This window comes from Tenrec ecaudatus, chromosome 9, assembly GCF_050624435.1.
Source record: "Tenrec ecaudatus isolate mTenEca1 chromosome 9, mTenEca1.hap1, whole genome shotgun sequence".
NCBI classification, from domain to species: Eukaryota; Metazoa; Chordata; class Mammalia; order Afrosoricida; family Tenrecidae; genus Tenrec; species Tenrec ecaudatus.
Genome location: NC_134538.1, coordinates 41,733,335 through 41,751,292, shown reverse-complemented (window position 1 = coordinate 41,751,292; position 17,958 = coordinate 41,733,335).

Here is a 17,958-nt window from a genome sequence, read left to right as displayed (position 1 = left end):
TATATTTATCTATCTAGCTTACATTTTCACTATATATCATTCTTGTGAAATGTGAAAAGGAAAATGCATATAAAATAAATTGGAAAGTATTCCCCAAATGGCTTTACACAGGGAGACTAATTCTTCTGAATCCCTGTTCTTTTTTGTTTTTAAATGTATCTTATTTATTGTGAATTAGGCAGGACGTTTGAATTTCAGACCATCTACATTCGACAGTTCAAAGTATTGATCAACACCCACCCTGAATTCAATCTCACCACCACCCTGCCCCCTGCCCCCCACGCCCCCCATTTTTCTTCTCTCTTTTGTGGACCTCTATCCTCCCGGTCATCCAAGTGGTGCTTGTCAAATGTCTGGCCCATTGATTCATCTTCCTGTCCTGCCCTCCCTCTGTTGGGAGCCTCCAAAGTCGGTGCCCTTTGTCTTGGTCCTAGCCTATCCTCGCAGCAGCGGCCTCATACAATATTTGTTCCTTTGTGATTGACTAACTTCACTCAGCATAATGTTCCCCAGGCCCATCCATGTCAGGAGGGGCCTCGTGATTCACCGTTTTATTTAGTTAATTAATGTTTTAGCGGTGCACAGTATTACACTGGGTCTTGGCCCCATGGTTTCTCTATCCATTAGTCTACCCGTGGGTACCGGCTCCTTGTGGTTGTGAGAGTGCTGCCTGCGATGAGCATAGGAGTGTGTATGTCTCTTCGTGTTAGGTTTCTTAGTACCTAGCAGAGGTATTGCAGGATCATGTGCGATCACTATTCCCAGTTAGTTGTCTCAGGCAGCGCCATATTGCTTTTCACATGGTTGTACATGGAATCCCTCTTCACCCAGCGTTCTTAGCAGCTCCGCTTCTCCTCCTAGTGTCGTGTGTGCCATGCAGAGTGCTGGTGATGGCGAGTCTCTAGAAGTCCCTCTTGCCTCTGGGGTTTTCTTCCCCACTGCTCACCTCCACGCTGCAGGTCTTTGAGTTGCACCTCCTCAGGCCTTAAAAATAAAATAAAGTCAATCTGTTGTTTTCCTTAAAAGGTGTGTGCTGGGGGTGGTTCATTGCCATGGAGTGAGCTATGGCTCACGGACACCCCAGGGGTGCTGAGAACTGTGGGGAGCAGACGCCAAGCTTGTCTTCTGAGTCATGGCCTCTCAGTGGGTTTGAACTGCCAATCTTCCTGTTAGTAGTCCAGCTTGGAACCACTTATGCCACCTGGAGACTCTTAATCACTCTTCCAGGAGGTGTTGCTAGATGGTTTTCAGGCAGGCTTTGCACATGGAAACACAATGACAACTGCACTGTGACTACTGCCTGACCACCAGCTATGGTGGGCGTCTTGATTGTAGGACTCATTCCGATATTGAGTAGACATAAGTCTTAGGAATGGTGGATCACTGTAGACCATGATAGTTTTCCTCTCACCCCTCCTCTTCTAAATCCTGCAAGATAGATGCTTCGAGTCAAACAAAAAGGAAGCTGTGTACTTAGAAAGATTCCTTGACACTTTCTATTCTATTAATCCTGCTACCTAAATAGGATTTGTATCTCAGAAACAATGCTAGAAAAGAAATCTTTGAATATAAAACATTGATTCGAAATTTTTATTAAGTAATTTTATTGGGGGCTCTTACAGCTCTTATCACAATCCATACATCCACCCATTGTGTCAAGCACATTTGTACATATGTTGCCATCATTTTCAAACCATTTTCTTTCTACTTGAGCCCTTGAGATCAGCTCATTTGCCCCTCCTGCCCCCAACTCCCTCCCTCTTGAACCTTTGATAAATTATTATTATTATTTTCATATCTCACATTGCCCACTGTCTCCCTTCACTTACTTTTCTGTTTCTGTCCCCTGGTGGTGGGCATGGTGGTGTTTATATGTCAGTCATTGTGATCGATTCCCCCTTTTTCTCCTCACCTTCCGCTTACCTTCCTGGTATCTCTAGTTTCTTTATTGGTCTTGAGGGGTTTATCTGTCCTGGATTCCCTGTGTTGCAAACTCTTATTTGTAGCAGTGTACATGTTCTGGTCTAGTCAGATTTCTAAGGTAAAATTGAGGTCATGGTACTCGGAGGGAGGAAGCATTAAAGAACTATAGGAAAGTTGTATATTTCATCAGTGCTATACTGCACCCAGACTGGCTTGTCTCTTCCTTATTACCCTTCTGTAAGGGGATGGCCAATTGTCTACAGATGGGCTTTGCGTCTCCATCCTGCACTCCTCCTCCCCTCATTCACATTGGTATGATTTTTTTGTTCTGGGTCTTTGATGCCTGATACCTGATCCCATCAACGCTTCATGATCACACAGGCTGGTGTGCTTCTTCCATGTGGACTTTGTTGCTTCTCAGCTAGATGGCCACTTGTTTACCTCCAAGCCTTTACGACCCCAGATGCTATATCTTTTGATAACTGGGCACCATTAGCTTTCTTTACCACATTTGCTTATGCACCCGCTTTGTCTTCAGTGATCATGTCTGGAAGGTGAGCATCACAGAATGCCAGATAATTAGAATAAAGTGTTCTTGCATTGAGGAAGTCCTTGAGTTAAGTAGGGAATTTGGATATATAAAACTCAAGTTGACTTTTCATGACTAAATCCTAATCATTGGATCAACTCTGTGGTAGGTGTGTATATACGCTCTCACACACACTATGACAGCTCTGGGAAACAGGGAGTGTCTTCTCACTGCCATAGAATTCATTCTGACTCATAGTGACCCTGTAGCACAGGGTGGGATCACCCCACTGAGTTTCTGAGACTGTGGCTCTTTATGGGAGTAGATGGCCCCTTTTTCCAAGGAAGGAGTGGTGGTTTCAAATGGCTGACTTTGCGGTTGCAGCTGAACACATAACCACTACACCACCAGGGGTCCTCATGAGTACTCTTCGTGTACAAGAAAGGACCAGCCACCCTTGAAAGACAGGAGGAGGTGGAGGCTAGTTTGGTCCCCTCCCATGGAACTTACAGACAATAGTCAAGATTATGGGGCTTATGAGGGAGGTTAACAGGTGTCTTAGGCTGGATTCTCTAGAAAAGCAAAACTAGTGATACCTATATATGTATATTTACAGAGAGGTTTATGTCCACGCAGTGGTTTACAGGGCTGTAAAGGTAAGCAAGTTCCAAGTCTATTGGTCAGATGTTAGACTGGAGGCTTCTCCTGATTCATGCAGCTGATGGGGTTGGTGAACCCAAGACTGACAGGTCAGATGGCAGGTTTCTGGCTGTAAAGGTAATTGAATCTAAGGTGAGTAAGTAAAATGGCAAACTACTGATGACTCATAGGATTGGCAGGTAATACAGCAGGCTACTGGCTCAAGTTCCAAGAGCTGGAGGTTAGATCACAAGCCAAATGCAGGATCCAGACCTAGAAAAAAACTAACACGTTTTCCCACAGTGTTCTCTCATACTGGAAGTCAGCCATGCCACTGAGGAGATCTCATCTTGGGCGGTTACTAAATCTTAATGCCAAACTACTAAGAATCTTGATCCAGCCAAGTTGACACTATCACAACAGGTTAAGATTGAGGATCAGAAATGCTCAAGAGACAGTTCTTCAATCAGGACAACTTCATCTTAGCCACGCTCATAGACACACCTCTCTCTGGCTCAGGGCCTCTCAGCTCCTTTGCTTCTGTCCTGTTTGCACAAGTGCTATAAGAGTATCTTAGTTCTGCCAATGTGCCCAAGGGCATCCTACTAGCCAATAAGCCTCTGCTTGAAGGCAATCAGCTAGAGCTCTGTGGGTGGGCAAACGTAGTTTCACAGATAAATGCCTGGAAGCATGTCACCATTCTACCAGAAAAATCCCTGCCCAGGGCACTCAGCTTTCTCTTTCTTTGGGCTGGGAAGCTGACTGCTCCTTCTCCTGCCAGTTCTGCTGCCTCTGTTGCTATAGTTTCTCCGCTCCTGCTTCTCTCGATCTTTCACCATCTCTGGTGCTTCCTGGATCAAGGAGGTTCAGTGCAGAGATCTTGGGTCACTTTCCTGTCCTGACTCTTCTTTCTTGGTAGTGATGAGAATCCCTCTTCCACCTCTGGCTCATTTTAAATCCTAGTGATATGACAAAACAGACCAAGCCCCATGTCAGAGTTCCTTACACCCTATTTATGTGGTCCCACACTAAAAGGGTACCATATTCCTTATAAGTGAGCTACTCAGGCTTCTTGGTGGGCCACTACCTCCTCAAATTTATATAGTTCTACCCAATCATTTAAAAGAACCCTGGTCCCCCAGATCCTGGATGCTTCCTCCCCCCCAACTACCATGATCCGAATTCTGCCTTGCAAATCTGGATAGAGCAGAGGATGTACACTGGTGCAGATAGGAGCTGGAGGCACAGGGAATCCAGGGTGGATGATATCTTCAGAGGTGTGAGGGGTGATAATGGGAGAATAGAGGGTGAGTGGGTTGGAAAGGGGGAACCAATTACAAGGATCTACATGTGACCTCCTCCCTGGGGGACGGACAACAGAAAAGGGGGTGAAGGGAGACGCCGGATAGGGCAATATATGACAAAATAATAACCTATAAATTATTAAGGGCTCATGAGGGAAGGGGGAGTGGGGAGGGAGGGGGAAAAAAGAGGACCTGATGCAAAGGGCTTAAGTGGAGAGCAAATGCTTTGGAGATGATTAGGGCAAAGAATGTACAGATGTGCTTTATACAATTGATGTATGTATATGTATGGATTGTGATAAGAGTTGTATGAGCCCCTAATAAAATGTTTAAAAACAAAACAAAAAAAGAACCCTGGTGGTGAAGGGTGGGGTGGAGTGGTTGCGGGAGGGGTTACAAATTAGTTTGCTAGCCATAAGGCCAGCAGTTCAAACCCACCAGCTGCTCTACAGCAGAAAGATGAGGCTTTTTGGTCCCCAAGAGATTTACTGCTTCAGAAAGTCTAAATAGAGTCCAAACTTACTCAATAGCAGTGGGTTTGGGCTTCTAACCCACTCCTTTGGTGGGAGCTACAAAGACTGGACAGAATGAGAAGGACCATATCAAGTAACTCACTGCACTGCAAGGAAAGATAAGAAAAACATATATCTAGAGAAATAATGGTGAAATTTAAGAATATCAAAGGCAAACAGGAAAAAAAAAGAGTAAGGTTACAAGAAAAAGAGCCAGTTGTACCAAAGGGAAAAGTGCAGCTTCCCGTTAACCTTTTTACAGCAGGACTGGGTGCAAAGAGAAGAGAATGTGTTTTCAACTACTGAAGGAAATGAAAGCAGAAACCTAGACTTCTGTATTTAACCAAACTGCCATTCAGGGTATGAGAGCACTATTTTTGAAAGATCATTAAACAGACCATTCCTAGAAGATTTGCCACACCCAAGCCCTTCTCCGACTTGACTTAAAAGAAAGAAAAAGAAAAGAGAAGAAATATCCAAAATAAAAGAAAACATTGCCATACAATCAATATAATGTGGATGACTGCCTCATCAAAGTTCTCTGTTGTTTGAAAGAACATTTTGTTCTAACAACGTGGTATTCTGTGATGTTCAACCTCCCAACACGATTGCTGAAGACAAAATGGGTGCTTAAGCAAATGCAGTGAAAAAAGCAGATGGTGTCTGGCTATCAAAAGATATAGCATCAGGGGTCTTAAAGGCTTGAAGTTAAACAAGTGGCCATCTAGCTGAGAAGCAACAAAGTCCACATGGAAGAAGCACACCAGCCTGTGTGATCATGAGGTGTCAATGGAATCAGGTAATAGGCACCAGAAGACCCCAAACAAACAAACAAAAAACCCCTCATATTGTTGAGAATGAGGTGGGCTGGAACAGAGACCCCAAACCCTTCTGTAAACAATAGGACATCCCTGCACAGAAGGGTCACAAAGGACGAGTCGTCCAGGGTACAGTAAAGCACCGATGAAACACACAATATTCCTCTGGTTCTTTAAGGCTTCCTCACTCCCCACTATCATGACCCCAGTCCTACCTTTCAGTCTGGCAAGACTGGAGCATGTACACTGGTACAGGTAAGAGCTCACCACACACGGAATCCAGGTCAGATAAACCCTCAGGAACAGAATTGGGAGTAGCGATACCAGAATTGGGGTGAGAAAGGGGGAACGGATCACAATGATCGATGGTTAATCCCCCCATCCCCAGGGGACTGAACAACAGAAACGTGGGTGAAAGGAGAACAGCAGTTGGTATAAGACATGAAAACAACAATAATGTATACAAGGGGTCATGAGGGTGGGAGAAGGGGAGGGAGGGGGAAAAAGGAGCTGATACCAAGGGCTCCAATAGAAAATAAATGTTTAGAAAATGATGATGTCAACATATGTACAAATGTGCTTGACACATGGATGAATGTATGGATTATGATAAGAGATGTAAGAACCCCCCAATAAAAATATTTAATAATGAAAGAAAATATCAACAAAAAGAAATTGATGTAATCATTCCAATATTAGCTATTTTAGATAAATAATGATCTTCATCTTCGCCTTTAAGTCAGAGTATTATTAGTGTTAGAGAGGGTCACTGTATTATGATAAGTAGCAGAACTCTCATCATAGCAATTTCAAACTTATGTGCGCCTAACACAGTACCCCACCAGCATGAATATAGATACAGAAAGACCTGCCTCCTTGACCAGGCGCCAAAAGAGCCAGAAGATTCCTGACCAAATGCGGAGGAATGTAGAAGGAATATAGAACAGAATTCCAAATTTTCATGGACTGCAGGCGTTCTGGAGCCATCAGGGCTGGATGAGTTCCTAAATGATTTTCCCGAGATGAACTTGAAACGGTAAACCAAAAACATCTCCTGAACTCCTCTTAAAGCCAAATAATAGCTTAGCTCAGCTAATTAAAAGAAAAAGTCACCCTTGAGTTTGATGTGCTTCTTGCAGAACTATGTATGTAGGATCAAATTGACAACAGGAACTTTAGAGGCAGTGAGTCTGCAGCGGGGAAGAAACGACTCAGAAGAGAAGAGTAACATCGTTACACAACCTGGAGACCGGCATCAACGAACGTTACTGCATTTACACGCAGAGAGTGTTCAAGGTGTCTATGGTTTGCTATGTATATTCTCAACAACGAAATAACACTTAAAAAAGAATAAGAAAAATAAATCAAAGTGGGAAACAGCAACCCTGTTCTCTGGATAGGTCAAATAGGAAAACAAACAAAATCAGTACAGAGGCAGGCCATCTGGAAACACAATGAACGAATTGGCCTAATGAGGATAAAGGGCTCTGTACCCAACAGTGAGAAGAAAAGTATTTCTTTTTCTGAACCGTATGTGAAGTGGCAACAAAAATGATCCAGAAAGCCTGCCCACTCCGTTCGGTGCCTAGGATGATACAAAGTTCAATACAGTTCAAAGTTAACAGGGAAAAGAGCTTCCTGGGCCCCAGCTGCTCCTTTTCAGGCACCTTGGCCTCTTCCATCCTGGCAGGGCCAGCCCAGGGCTCGGGGCGCTTCACCTCCCTCGCCAGCCGGTCACTGGCTGAGGCCTAGGGGAGGCAGCCGGGCAGGACCCCGCATGAGAGGCGTATGGGCGTGCTCAGCTGCATGGGGCTCTGTCCCCACCGGTGCTCCGCAGCCCTGGGTGGCCCGAGCACAGAACAATGCGGCTGATGGTGGAGAATCCGGGGGACAGTCATCCTCAGCTTTCCCAGGTAGATTTAGTAGTCGGGTGAGTTCAGGGGCCCGCGAGGGAAGGCAGTGGACTAGCTAGGGAGCATCCCTGCTGCCCAAGCAGCCACCTGAGAGGTCAGCGGTCAGAGTCACCCACCGGCCAGCCCCCTCGTGGGCCCAGACTCCACTGGCCCTCTGAGGCTGTTTTGGGCCCTGGGCTGACTGGGTCCCTGCCTTCTACAACCTAACGGCTGAGAAAGCCTACCAGACCAGAGGCTCTGTCCCCTGCCCCGCAGTTGGAGGATAGGCGGTGTGCTGTCTGTAGTCCAGCAGCTTCGCACAGATTAGGGTGGCTGGTCAGAGTGGCAGACAGGGGAGCGAGGGAAGGGGAGGAAAAAGAAAAATAGGTAAATGAAAAATCCCCACACGTAGCCATAAATCACTCAGATTAACGACATCAACAGGGAAATTTAAAATAAGTAGGGCAGAATAATAGCAAGCATTATCAAATTTCATGGCGTGCTTCAAGTTGCTTACATATTTGTCTGAAATAGTTGTATCAAATGCCCTTATAAATATCAAGACACGCCCAGGTTGGAAGTGAAAGGCTGGTTGGAGTATCTGTTAGCATCGAGGTGAGAGGCAAGGAAGCCCATAGAGTTTAATCTGACTCTATGGTGGGAGAAGTGGCCACGAGCCAGGGACTATTTGGTGGCTCCAGGCATGGTGTTTTGTTTAGTTGGTTGGTTTTTCCAGTTACTTATGAATAAGCAACCAAACTATGGACAGCAACACATAGGGAACATGGAGGTGGAGGAAGGCATGCCTCCATAGTTTGGGATTTATACCTTCAGATATACAAGCCCTAAAGGTCTGCGGTCATAAAGAATTCATCTAGGAGAACACTCACACTGATACAAGGGAAACACTTGTGGGAAAATCCCACTATATTTTCATTCTATTTTCCCCACAAACTTTTTGAAACTCCCTCACACATGTAAGGATTTGAATAGTACAATAAGATTGAGCTAAATTCCGGCTTTTGTTCATTCAGTAAGTATTTAAAACTCGTTGCCATCGAGTCGATGTCAGCTTATATCCGCCCTGTGGGGCAGGGTAGAACTGTGAGTTTTTGAGATTGTACCTCTTTAAGGGAGTAAGGAAGCTTTGTCTGGGTCTCGGGGAGGAGACGAGCCAGTCAGGGTGCAGTATAGCACCGATAAAACATACAGCTTTCCTCTAGTTCTTTAATGCTTCTTCCCCCGACTATCATGATCCTGATTCTACCTTACAAATCTGGCTAGAGCAGAGTATGTACACTGGAACAGATAAGAGCTGGAAACACAGGGAATCCAGGGCAGATAAACCCCTCAGGACCAATATTGAGAGTAGCCATACCAGGAGGGGGAGGGGGAGGGGGAGGGAAGGGTAGAAAGGGGGAACCAATCACAATGATCTACATATAACTCCCTCCCAGAGGGATGGACAACAGAAAAGTGGGTGAAGGGAGACATCAGTCAGTATGAGACATGAAAAAATAATAATCATTTATAAATTATCAAGGGTTCATGAGGAAGGGAGGAAGGAGAAGGGAGGGGGAAAATGAGGAGCTGATACCAAGGGCTGAAGTAGAAAGCAAATGTTTTGAGAATGATGATGGCAACAAATGTACAAATGTGCTTGACACAATGGATGTTTGTATGGATTGTGATAAGAGTTGTACAAGCCCCCAATAAAAAAATTTTTTCAATAAAAGATTTTTTTTAAGAAAGAAAGCCTTGTCTTTCTCCTGGGGGAGAAACTGGTGGTTCAAACTGCTGAACTTGCAGTTAGGACCCCAACATGGAACCCCAACATGGAACTCCTGATAACTGTTTGCTGAACATCTCTCACATGCCATCCACAGTCCCAGGTACTGGAGAGAGAGCAGTAGGGGAAAAGCATGCATTTTAATGGTAAGTTCTAGCTCATTCCGCAAGACAAGAGTTTCTAGAGTTTAAATACTAGCAAGAGAAACCGAGAGCTGTCACTATTTGGAGTCATTCCAGCAGCATCAAGATGATTATGATCAACAAATTTAGCAATGTGGGTAGATACAGGATCATATGTTCCAAACACATAGGGGTCTATAGACCAGCAGTGACGATGAAAAAATAGAGAAAGAAAACAACTAATAACATGAATCTGGCAATGTCGCTGGGTACAAGTCCAAGATAAAGAAATTGCTACTAATTGGAAATAACAACTTGGAAAACATAATAGAAGGAGCATCTTGTTTCCAGGAGCATCTAACATTAAAGAATAACCTTCCCTTTCCTGAAAAAAAAAATCAATACTAAAGCTTAGAGGAGCAGAGCAAGGTCCACATGAAGAAGCAGCTCGGCTTAGGGGGTCAGGACCCAAGTGCTCTGCCGTGGATTGAACTGTGTTCTCCCAAACACATGGTAGACCCCTCGTTATGTTACTGAGGCGATAGGGTGTGTCTTAAAAGTGACACAAGAACAGGCTCCAGAGACAAGCATCCACGAATGGTGGAAGACAGGTGCCACGCGGAGATTGCCGTGGCACGCAGAGAAGAAGGCTGAAGCCAGGGCTTTTCCCAAGAGTCGACAGACAGAGATAGAGCAGAGTCCCTTAGAGCTGGTGGCTCGCATTCAGACTTCTAGATTGCTGACCTGTGAGAAAACATCTATCCATTCTGTAAAGCGAGCCGCATGTGGTCACTCCGTTACAGCAGCCCTGGAGTGAAGAGAGCGCCCATGAGGGGAGGCAGCCTGACCTGAGGAGCCAGAGCACGGTAGGGTGGGGGAGGGAGGGAGTCCCCGAAGAGGAATGACCTGGCCTGGGGGCACGAGAGGAGGTGTCCTGTGTGGAGGTGGACCTTTCTGCAAAGATGGCGTTTCAGAGGTATGGAAAGGCACCCATGACCGAGAGGCGTGTGTGAGGTGTGGAGCCTGACGGGTGAGGAGGGTATAGAGATGGGCAGGAGTGACAGCTGCAAAGAAGTTGGTTACACAAATAACCAACCACACTAAAAAACTCATTTGCCCCTCAGTTGATTCTAATTTTTGATAATACCACAGTGTGTGTGATATAATCTGTTGTCAATTTGAGAGGATTGCAAGTGAAGGGGTGGAGTCTAGCCTGTCAATCATTGCATAGTCAATGAGGCCTCTGCATGGGCATGGCCTTCCCCTGAGGATTCTGGGAATTCCGGTATTTTCTTCCTTGGAAGCTGGAGACTCTCTCTCTCTGTCTCTCTGTTCACTCCCTGAGAGACACTCTACTGACAAGACACATGGAGCTATGCTGATAGACCCCCATACCCTGGGAGCTGGAGAAGCCATGTGGAGACCCCTGCCAGCGCTGAGATGCTTACAACACCACTGGATCCACAGACTTTCTACCCATTGGCCTGTGATCATCCTGTGAATCTAAAGAGGACTTTGTAGATTGGTATCGGACCTATTGGCTAATATCGGACTTATGGACTTGATCTGGACTGGGATGGGATGTTTTCTTAATATTCAATTGCTCTTGTATATAAAGCTCTTTCCTATACACATCTGGGTGTTTATGAATGTGTTTCTCTAGTCCATCTGGACTAACAGTGGGTCAGAATAAAATTGTACTCTGTAGAGTTTCAATGACTGATTTGTCAGAAGTTGAAAAAAATATGGAAGCAAACTCAAAACAATCAAGAAGATCATCCTCACTGGTCTGATGGAGACGGGGAGAACCTCTGAGACTGGCCCTTAGACACTCTTCAAATGCAGAACTGAATTCACTCTTGTGCCCCAACTTATAGCCAAACAGCAGGCCTGTAGGGCGAACAATGCACACTCCTTAGAACAAGCAGCCAATCATACAGCATCAGAAGGGCAAAAGGTGCCAAGCAATAAAGCTCAGAAGGCATGTGGGCGTAGGAAAGAGGGGATGGCACTACTAAACACACAGGGAGGAAGCATGAGGGGAGCTGTTACACTATGGGAGTTACCATCAATGTCACACATCGAAATGTCTATGAGGTGTTGGGTGGGAAACCCATTTGCTTTTACCCAAACCACAATATAAAGCTGTTGTTTTTTTTAAAGAAAGACAAAAGAAGTGGATCACCAGAACTTTCTTCTGCATAGTCTGTGGGTTGATTGGGGGGACGGGGGGAAGAGGAGTAATAATATAGATATATAATTTTTTTCAAAAGTCCAAACTCACAGCCATCAAGTCAATGCCAACTCATTGCAACCCTATAGGACAGAAATGCCTCTGTGGGTTTCTGGGACTGGAAATCTTTAAGTGAGTAGAAAGCCTCATCTTTCTCTCGCTGAGCAGCTGGTGGAGATGAACTGCTGACCTTGCATTCAGCAGCCTAACACGTGAACAATGCCACCATGCTCCTTTAATATTTCAAAGGCAAAGATAGCCACACTTCTCACTGACAGAGATGAGAACAACAAATATGAAAAGGGAGGAAGCTATTATATATTAATGGGTTGGGTTAGAATTGAAATCCAAATCATGTGAACTCACCTCTTTCCATTTAGATGGACACAGAAGTACAGATGTAAATGTATGTGCATATTTCGAAACATCTATTCCTTAGGTCTGTTCACTGTGAGGGTCTGAGAGGTGACACCTTTCAGCCACACACATACCTGTCATCCAGGGATGCAAGGGAGGTGAGGAACAGCTGCCAGAGAGCCGAGAGCAAGAGAGCTCCTATAGCTTATCTAAGACGCAGAGATATTTGGGCGCAAGTGACAAATGATAAGAAGAAGCAGGCAATCTGAATATCCTTGAACCTATTAAAGAGATGGAATTGCCGACAACCCCCCCCCACCCGCCTTTACATGGACAGCTGTGCATGGGCTTGTACTAGAAAAAAAAAAGATGTTTCCTTGTTTCTTCAGTAACTAGAAAAAGGAGAGCCGCTTACACTCCGTGTCAGTGGATGGAAGAGAACCAGACAGAAGATAAGAGATGAAATCAATAAGATGGAAAATAGACAAATGTGAGCGAAAATCAATGAAGCCAAAAGCTGGTTCTCTGAAAAGATCGATAAAATTGATAAACCTGTAGCTAGACTGATCAAGTAAAAGGGGGAGAAGACACAGTACCAATACATTTTGACTTAAGTTTGCTTTACTATGAAGGCGAAAACTAATATAATTCTAGAGTCTGATCTACAAAACAAGGAGTATCCAGAGATGTACAGCTTATACCTTTGTCCCTTCCACTCCATTTTCGTTCCTCTCCTATAAATCACTGTTTATTTTACGATTTTCTCCCCACTTTTTAAGCACAAGCCTATTGGCTGTATTTGTAGCATTGTTTTAAGGATTTTTTTCTTCTCATAAAGCAATTTAAGATTCCTGTGAATGGAGTCTTGCATACCCACTCCTCACTTCACAACATGCTCGTTTCCAAAGACCAGGTGGTCATGTGAGCATCAGCATTTTGCAAAAATCAGTGTTATTCAAAAACAGCAGGTGACCACAACAGATCACAGAGTGAAGGACAATTACATCATCACCCGACCGCCACACCTGCGAGCATCTTGGCCCAACCAAGTTGACACTGAACCGTCACAACCTTGGTACTTGTTATTGCCAGACACGCTCACATGCAAGATAGTCCAGTAGCAGATGTTTCATGGTTGTCCTAAATGTGAAATGTCAGATAACAAGGTAGCCAAGAAATGAGGAGTCGGTGTCGTTCATACTATCAGTACATTAAAAACCATTAGTGTGCTCAAAACTTAAGCAAAATCACAAAACCAATTTCCATCCTTGTAGATTCAAACTAACAGTCACGCTGTAAGACAGAGTAGAATTCTGTTACCTGAGGCTGCAATCTTTTTTTTTCCCAACTGTTTTATTAGCACGTTAGCCACATGTCATACAATTAAATAATTCAATCTTTATCCAGAAGAGTTGTACAATTGTCACCACTTACATTCTAGCACATTTTCTTTTGTACAGATTGTTATTCATGTAATTTTTTTTCTAATTGTGGCAAAAATATATATAACAAAGCATTCTCCAATTCCACAACTTTCGCTTGTGTATGCAGTGCCGGCGACTGTACTTTTCATGTTGTTCAGCCATTCTTGGGACCCTTTTCCAAACTGTTCTACCACCATTGGCAGTCATTCTTTCCCTTCATCCATGGTAATAATTGGTCAAGTTTTTTTTAAGTGGTTTTCTTGGTATAGTATTCACATATCATACACTTCCATGGTTCAATCACTTTTCAAATGAGCTATGTAGCCAATCAGTTCTAGTGCTCCCTCCCAGCCACTGCATCCATTGTTTGCTCCTCAAATCCTCTCCCCTTCCCTGCCTCTCACCGATGCCCCACTTCCCGGATAAACCAGTGTATCAGGTATTGTCTCCATGCATCTACTCCTTCTGTGCGCCACAAACTGGGAAACCCAACAGAAACAATAAAAAACAAAATAAGATAATAATAACAAATAAAGTTAAAAATACAAGTAAAGAGTAAGAAAGAAAAGACCACCATCAATATGTTAAAAACCAGTGAAGACATTTTGGTCGTGACACTAGCAAGAAATACGTGGGCCCAGATTGAATTCAAGTTGGGTCAATGGGGAGGTCAACTGAACAGGTGATAGGTGATGCCGTGTTTGATCCACACAGTCAAGTTCACAATAACCTCGGATAGTAAAGGTGTTCGAGGACCTTGACTGTGGCAAGAAGGGATCTGCCACAGGCTTAATCTAATTAGATGCTCTGCAGATGGATTTTGGGTTTCCACTGTCCTCCATCGCCTTCTACAATTTTAAAAATCATTTTATTGGGGGCTTGTACAACTCTTATCACAATCCATACATCCATACATTGTGTCAGGCACATTTGTACATTTGTTGCCATCATCATTCTCTAAACATTTTCTTTCTACTTGAGCCCTTGGTATCAGCTACTCATTTTTTCTCCTCCCTCCCACACAGTCCCTCCCTCACTCTTGATAATTTATAAATTATTATAATTTTTCATGTCTTACACTGTCTGATGTCTCCCTTCACCCACTTTTCTGTTGCCTGTCCCCAAAGGAAGGGGTTATATATAGATCTTTGTGATCGGTACCCCCTTTCTCCCCCAACTTCCCCTTAGGCTCCTGGTATCGCTACTCTCATTATTATCCCTGAGGGGTTTATCTGTCCTGGATTCTCTGTGTTTCCAGCTCCTATCTGTAACAGTGTACATCCTCTTGTCTAGCTGGATTTGTAAGCTAGAATTGGGGTCATGATAGTGGGGGGGGGCATTAAAGAACTAGAGGAAAGTTGTATGTTTCATTGTTGCTATACTGCACCCTGACTGGCTCATCTCCTCCTCACGACCCTTCAGTGAGGGGGTGTCCAGTTGCCTACAGATGGGCTTTGTCTCCAGGCCTCACCACCCCTCATTCACAATAATATGATTCTTTTGTGAGGCTGTAATCTCTATTGACGTAGACTACCACACGTTTCTCCCATGGAGCAATGAATGGGTTAGAGCTCTTCAAACACAGGCAAGACTTGATGACATAGATCAATGCCTGTGTTACAGTCAATAAATATCTTTAGAGCATATCTGAGGCATGTTCCCTGACTGTAACCCTTTGCCAATAGACAAGCCATCTGACCAGCTGAACTAGACATCTGTGCTAAATATGTCCCCTTTATTCTCAATGTGTACAGTCTTATTTTGCATCCCCAAGGTCCGAATGTCCCAAGTGACCATTTTGCCAGTAGAGGTGGGCCCGCCGTCCCCGCCTGCACACACAGCATGCTGCCTTGGAGCGCGGGAACCTTCGAAAGCCTCATGTTTCCAGCGTCCAAAGTGGTTACCCCTTTTCTTTTATAAAATGATGAGCCTTAACTTAAAATCAGGATTACAAGTATAATCACCTATTTGTTTTCTCCTAAAATAAAATACAATAGCTTCACTGAGGATACGAACAGTGACTACATAATGAGATTTAATATTATTGTTGTCCTCGGTTGCCAGATGGTGACTGCCTCCCCTGGAGCTGGGTTTACTTGCTATAATTCCGGATTCTGCTGTGGACACATAAACACTGTAGGGTCTGATGCAATTGTTTAAGTTTGCTTTCAAATCAAAGATGATAGTGTTTTAATAGCTTCCCATTGATACTGGCTAGAAGCTTCCAGTTACTTGTCCTGACTTGACAGACAGGGTTAGTTACTGAAGATAAGAGAATCTTCGTTTAGGAGATGGGTAGGAAGCAAGAGTCCTCATATCCAGGCCTCGGTGTTTTGATGAGTCATTCTCTGGTCAGGGCTGATTACCTGACAAGGGTCATAATACTCTTTGGAGCTATTGTTAGACAGAGAAACTCTATTTTCCTTTACTGTTTATAAGAGTGAACTTTATGCACTAGCTGAGAGGAATTACTGAAAGCTGAAGGAAGGTCGAACATGATGGTGGGACAAGAGGAAATTAAAAGGAAATAGAGGAAAGAACTAGGAGACAAAGGACATTTATAGAGGTATAAATATAGGCACATACATATGTAAATATATATTAATATAGGGATATAAGCTTATGTACATCTATTTATATGTTAAGCATTAAAGTAGCAGACAAACATTGGGCCTCTACTCAAGTCCTTCCTCAAAACAAGAATGATTTGTTCTAATAACCTGGCATTCTGTGATGCTCCCCTTCCTAACACAATTGCTGAAGACAAAATGGACCCATAAGCAAATGTGGTGAAGAAAGCTGATGGTACCCGGCTATTAAAAAATATAGCATCTGGGGTCTTAAAGGCTTGAAGATAAACAAGTGGCCATCTTGGTGGAAAGCAACAAAGCCCACATGTAAGAAGCACACCAGCCTGTGTGATCAGGAGGTGTCAATGGGATCAGGTATCAGAAGACCCAGAACAAATAATCATATCATTGCGAATGGGATGGGGGTTGGGGGCAGAGGAGAGACCCAACGCCTATCTGTAGAAAACTGGATATCCCCTCACAGAAAGGTCACAAGGAAGGAACGAGCCAGCTAGGGTGCAGTATAGCATTGACGAAACACACAACATTCTTCTAATTCTTTAATGCTTTCTCCCCACCCCCTCCCCCCACTATCATGACCCCACTTCTACCTTACAAATCTGGCTAGATCAGAGCATGTACACTGGTATAGATAAGAGCTCTTGACACATGGAATCCAGGACAGATAAACCCCTCAGGGACAGTAATGGGAGTAGCAATGCCATGAGGCTAGGGGGAAGGTGGTGGGAGAAAGGAGGAAGTGATCACAATGATCGACATATTAATCCCCTACCCCCTACCAGGGGGATGAACAACAGAAATATGAGTGAAGGGAGACAGCAGATGATGTAAGATATGAAAAAAAAAATTTATAATTTATCAAGGGTTCATGAGGGAGGGGGGGAAATGAGGAGCCGATACCAAGGACTCAAGTAGAAGGAAAATGTTTTGAGAAGAATGACAACAAATGTACAAATGTGCTTGACACAATGGATGAATGGTTTTAAGAGCTGTAAGAGCCCCCAATAAAATGATTATTTTAAAAGAGAAAGAGTGAACCTTATATGTAGCTTTTTCTTCCTTCTGAACCATAGGGCTATTTTTGTTTTACTTATTTTTAATCTTAATCTATATCTTAGCTTCCCAAACATTTCATTTTCTCCCCCTTTCTCTTTCCAGGAAAAAAAGAGAAAATTACTCAGCATCCCTGGCAATTAAAAACTTTTAGACTGTAGCCCACAATCGAGAGTAAAGTGTAGGTATCTGTTTTTGCTGTCCCCCTGATTGTCCCCCCCCCCAGGGGGCGGTCTGGCCCACTTTGGGAAACACTGATCTACAGTCTTGACTGTAAGTAGACAATCATGGCGAAAAATTCAAATGACCCATTGCAGTGGGTACAAGACCTCTTTAGCGTATTGAAGAGCAGAGAGGTGACTTTGAGGACCAAGGTGCACCGGCCCAAGCCTTGCTATTTTTAATGGTCTCATATGCATGTGAAAGTTGGACATTGAGTAGGGAAGGCTACAGAAGGATCCGTGTTGGTGAAGAATATTGGAAGTACCATGGACTGCCAAAAGAATCAACAACGCTGCCTTGGAAGAAGTACAGCCAGAATGCTCCTCAGAAGCAAGCGTGGCAAGGCTTTGCCTCATGTACTCTGGCCACGATATCAGGAGAGACTAGTCACTGGGAAAAGGTCATCATGCTTGGTAGAGTAGAAGGATAGTTAAAAAGAGGAAGCCTCTCAGCAAGACAGAATGACTTGGTGGCTGCAGCAATGGGCTCAAATATGACAACACTTTTGAAGGTGGCACAGGATCAGGCAGTATTTCCTTCGGTGGTGCAC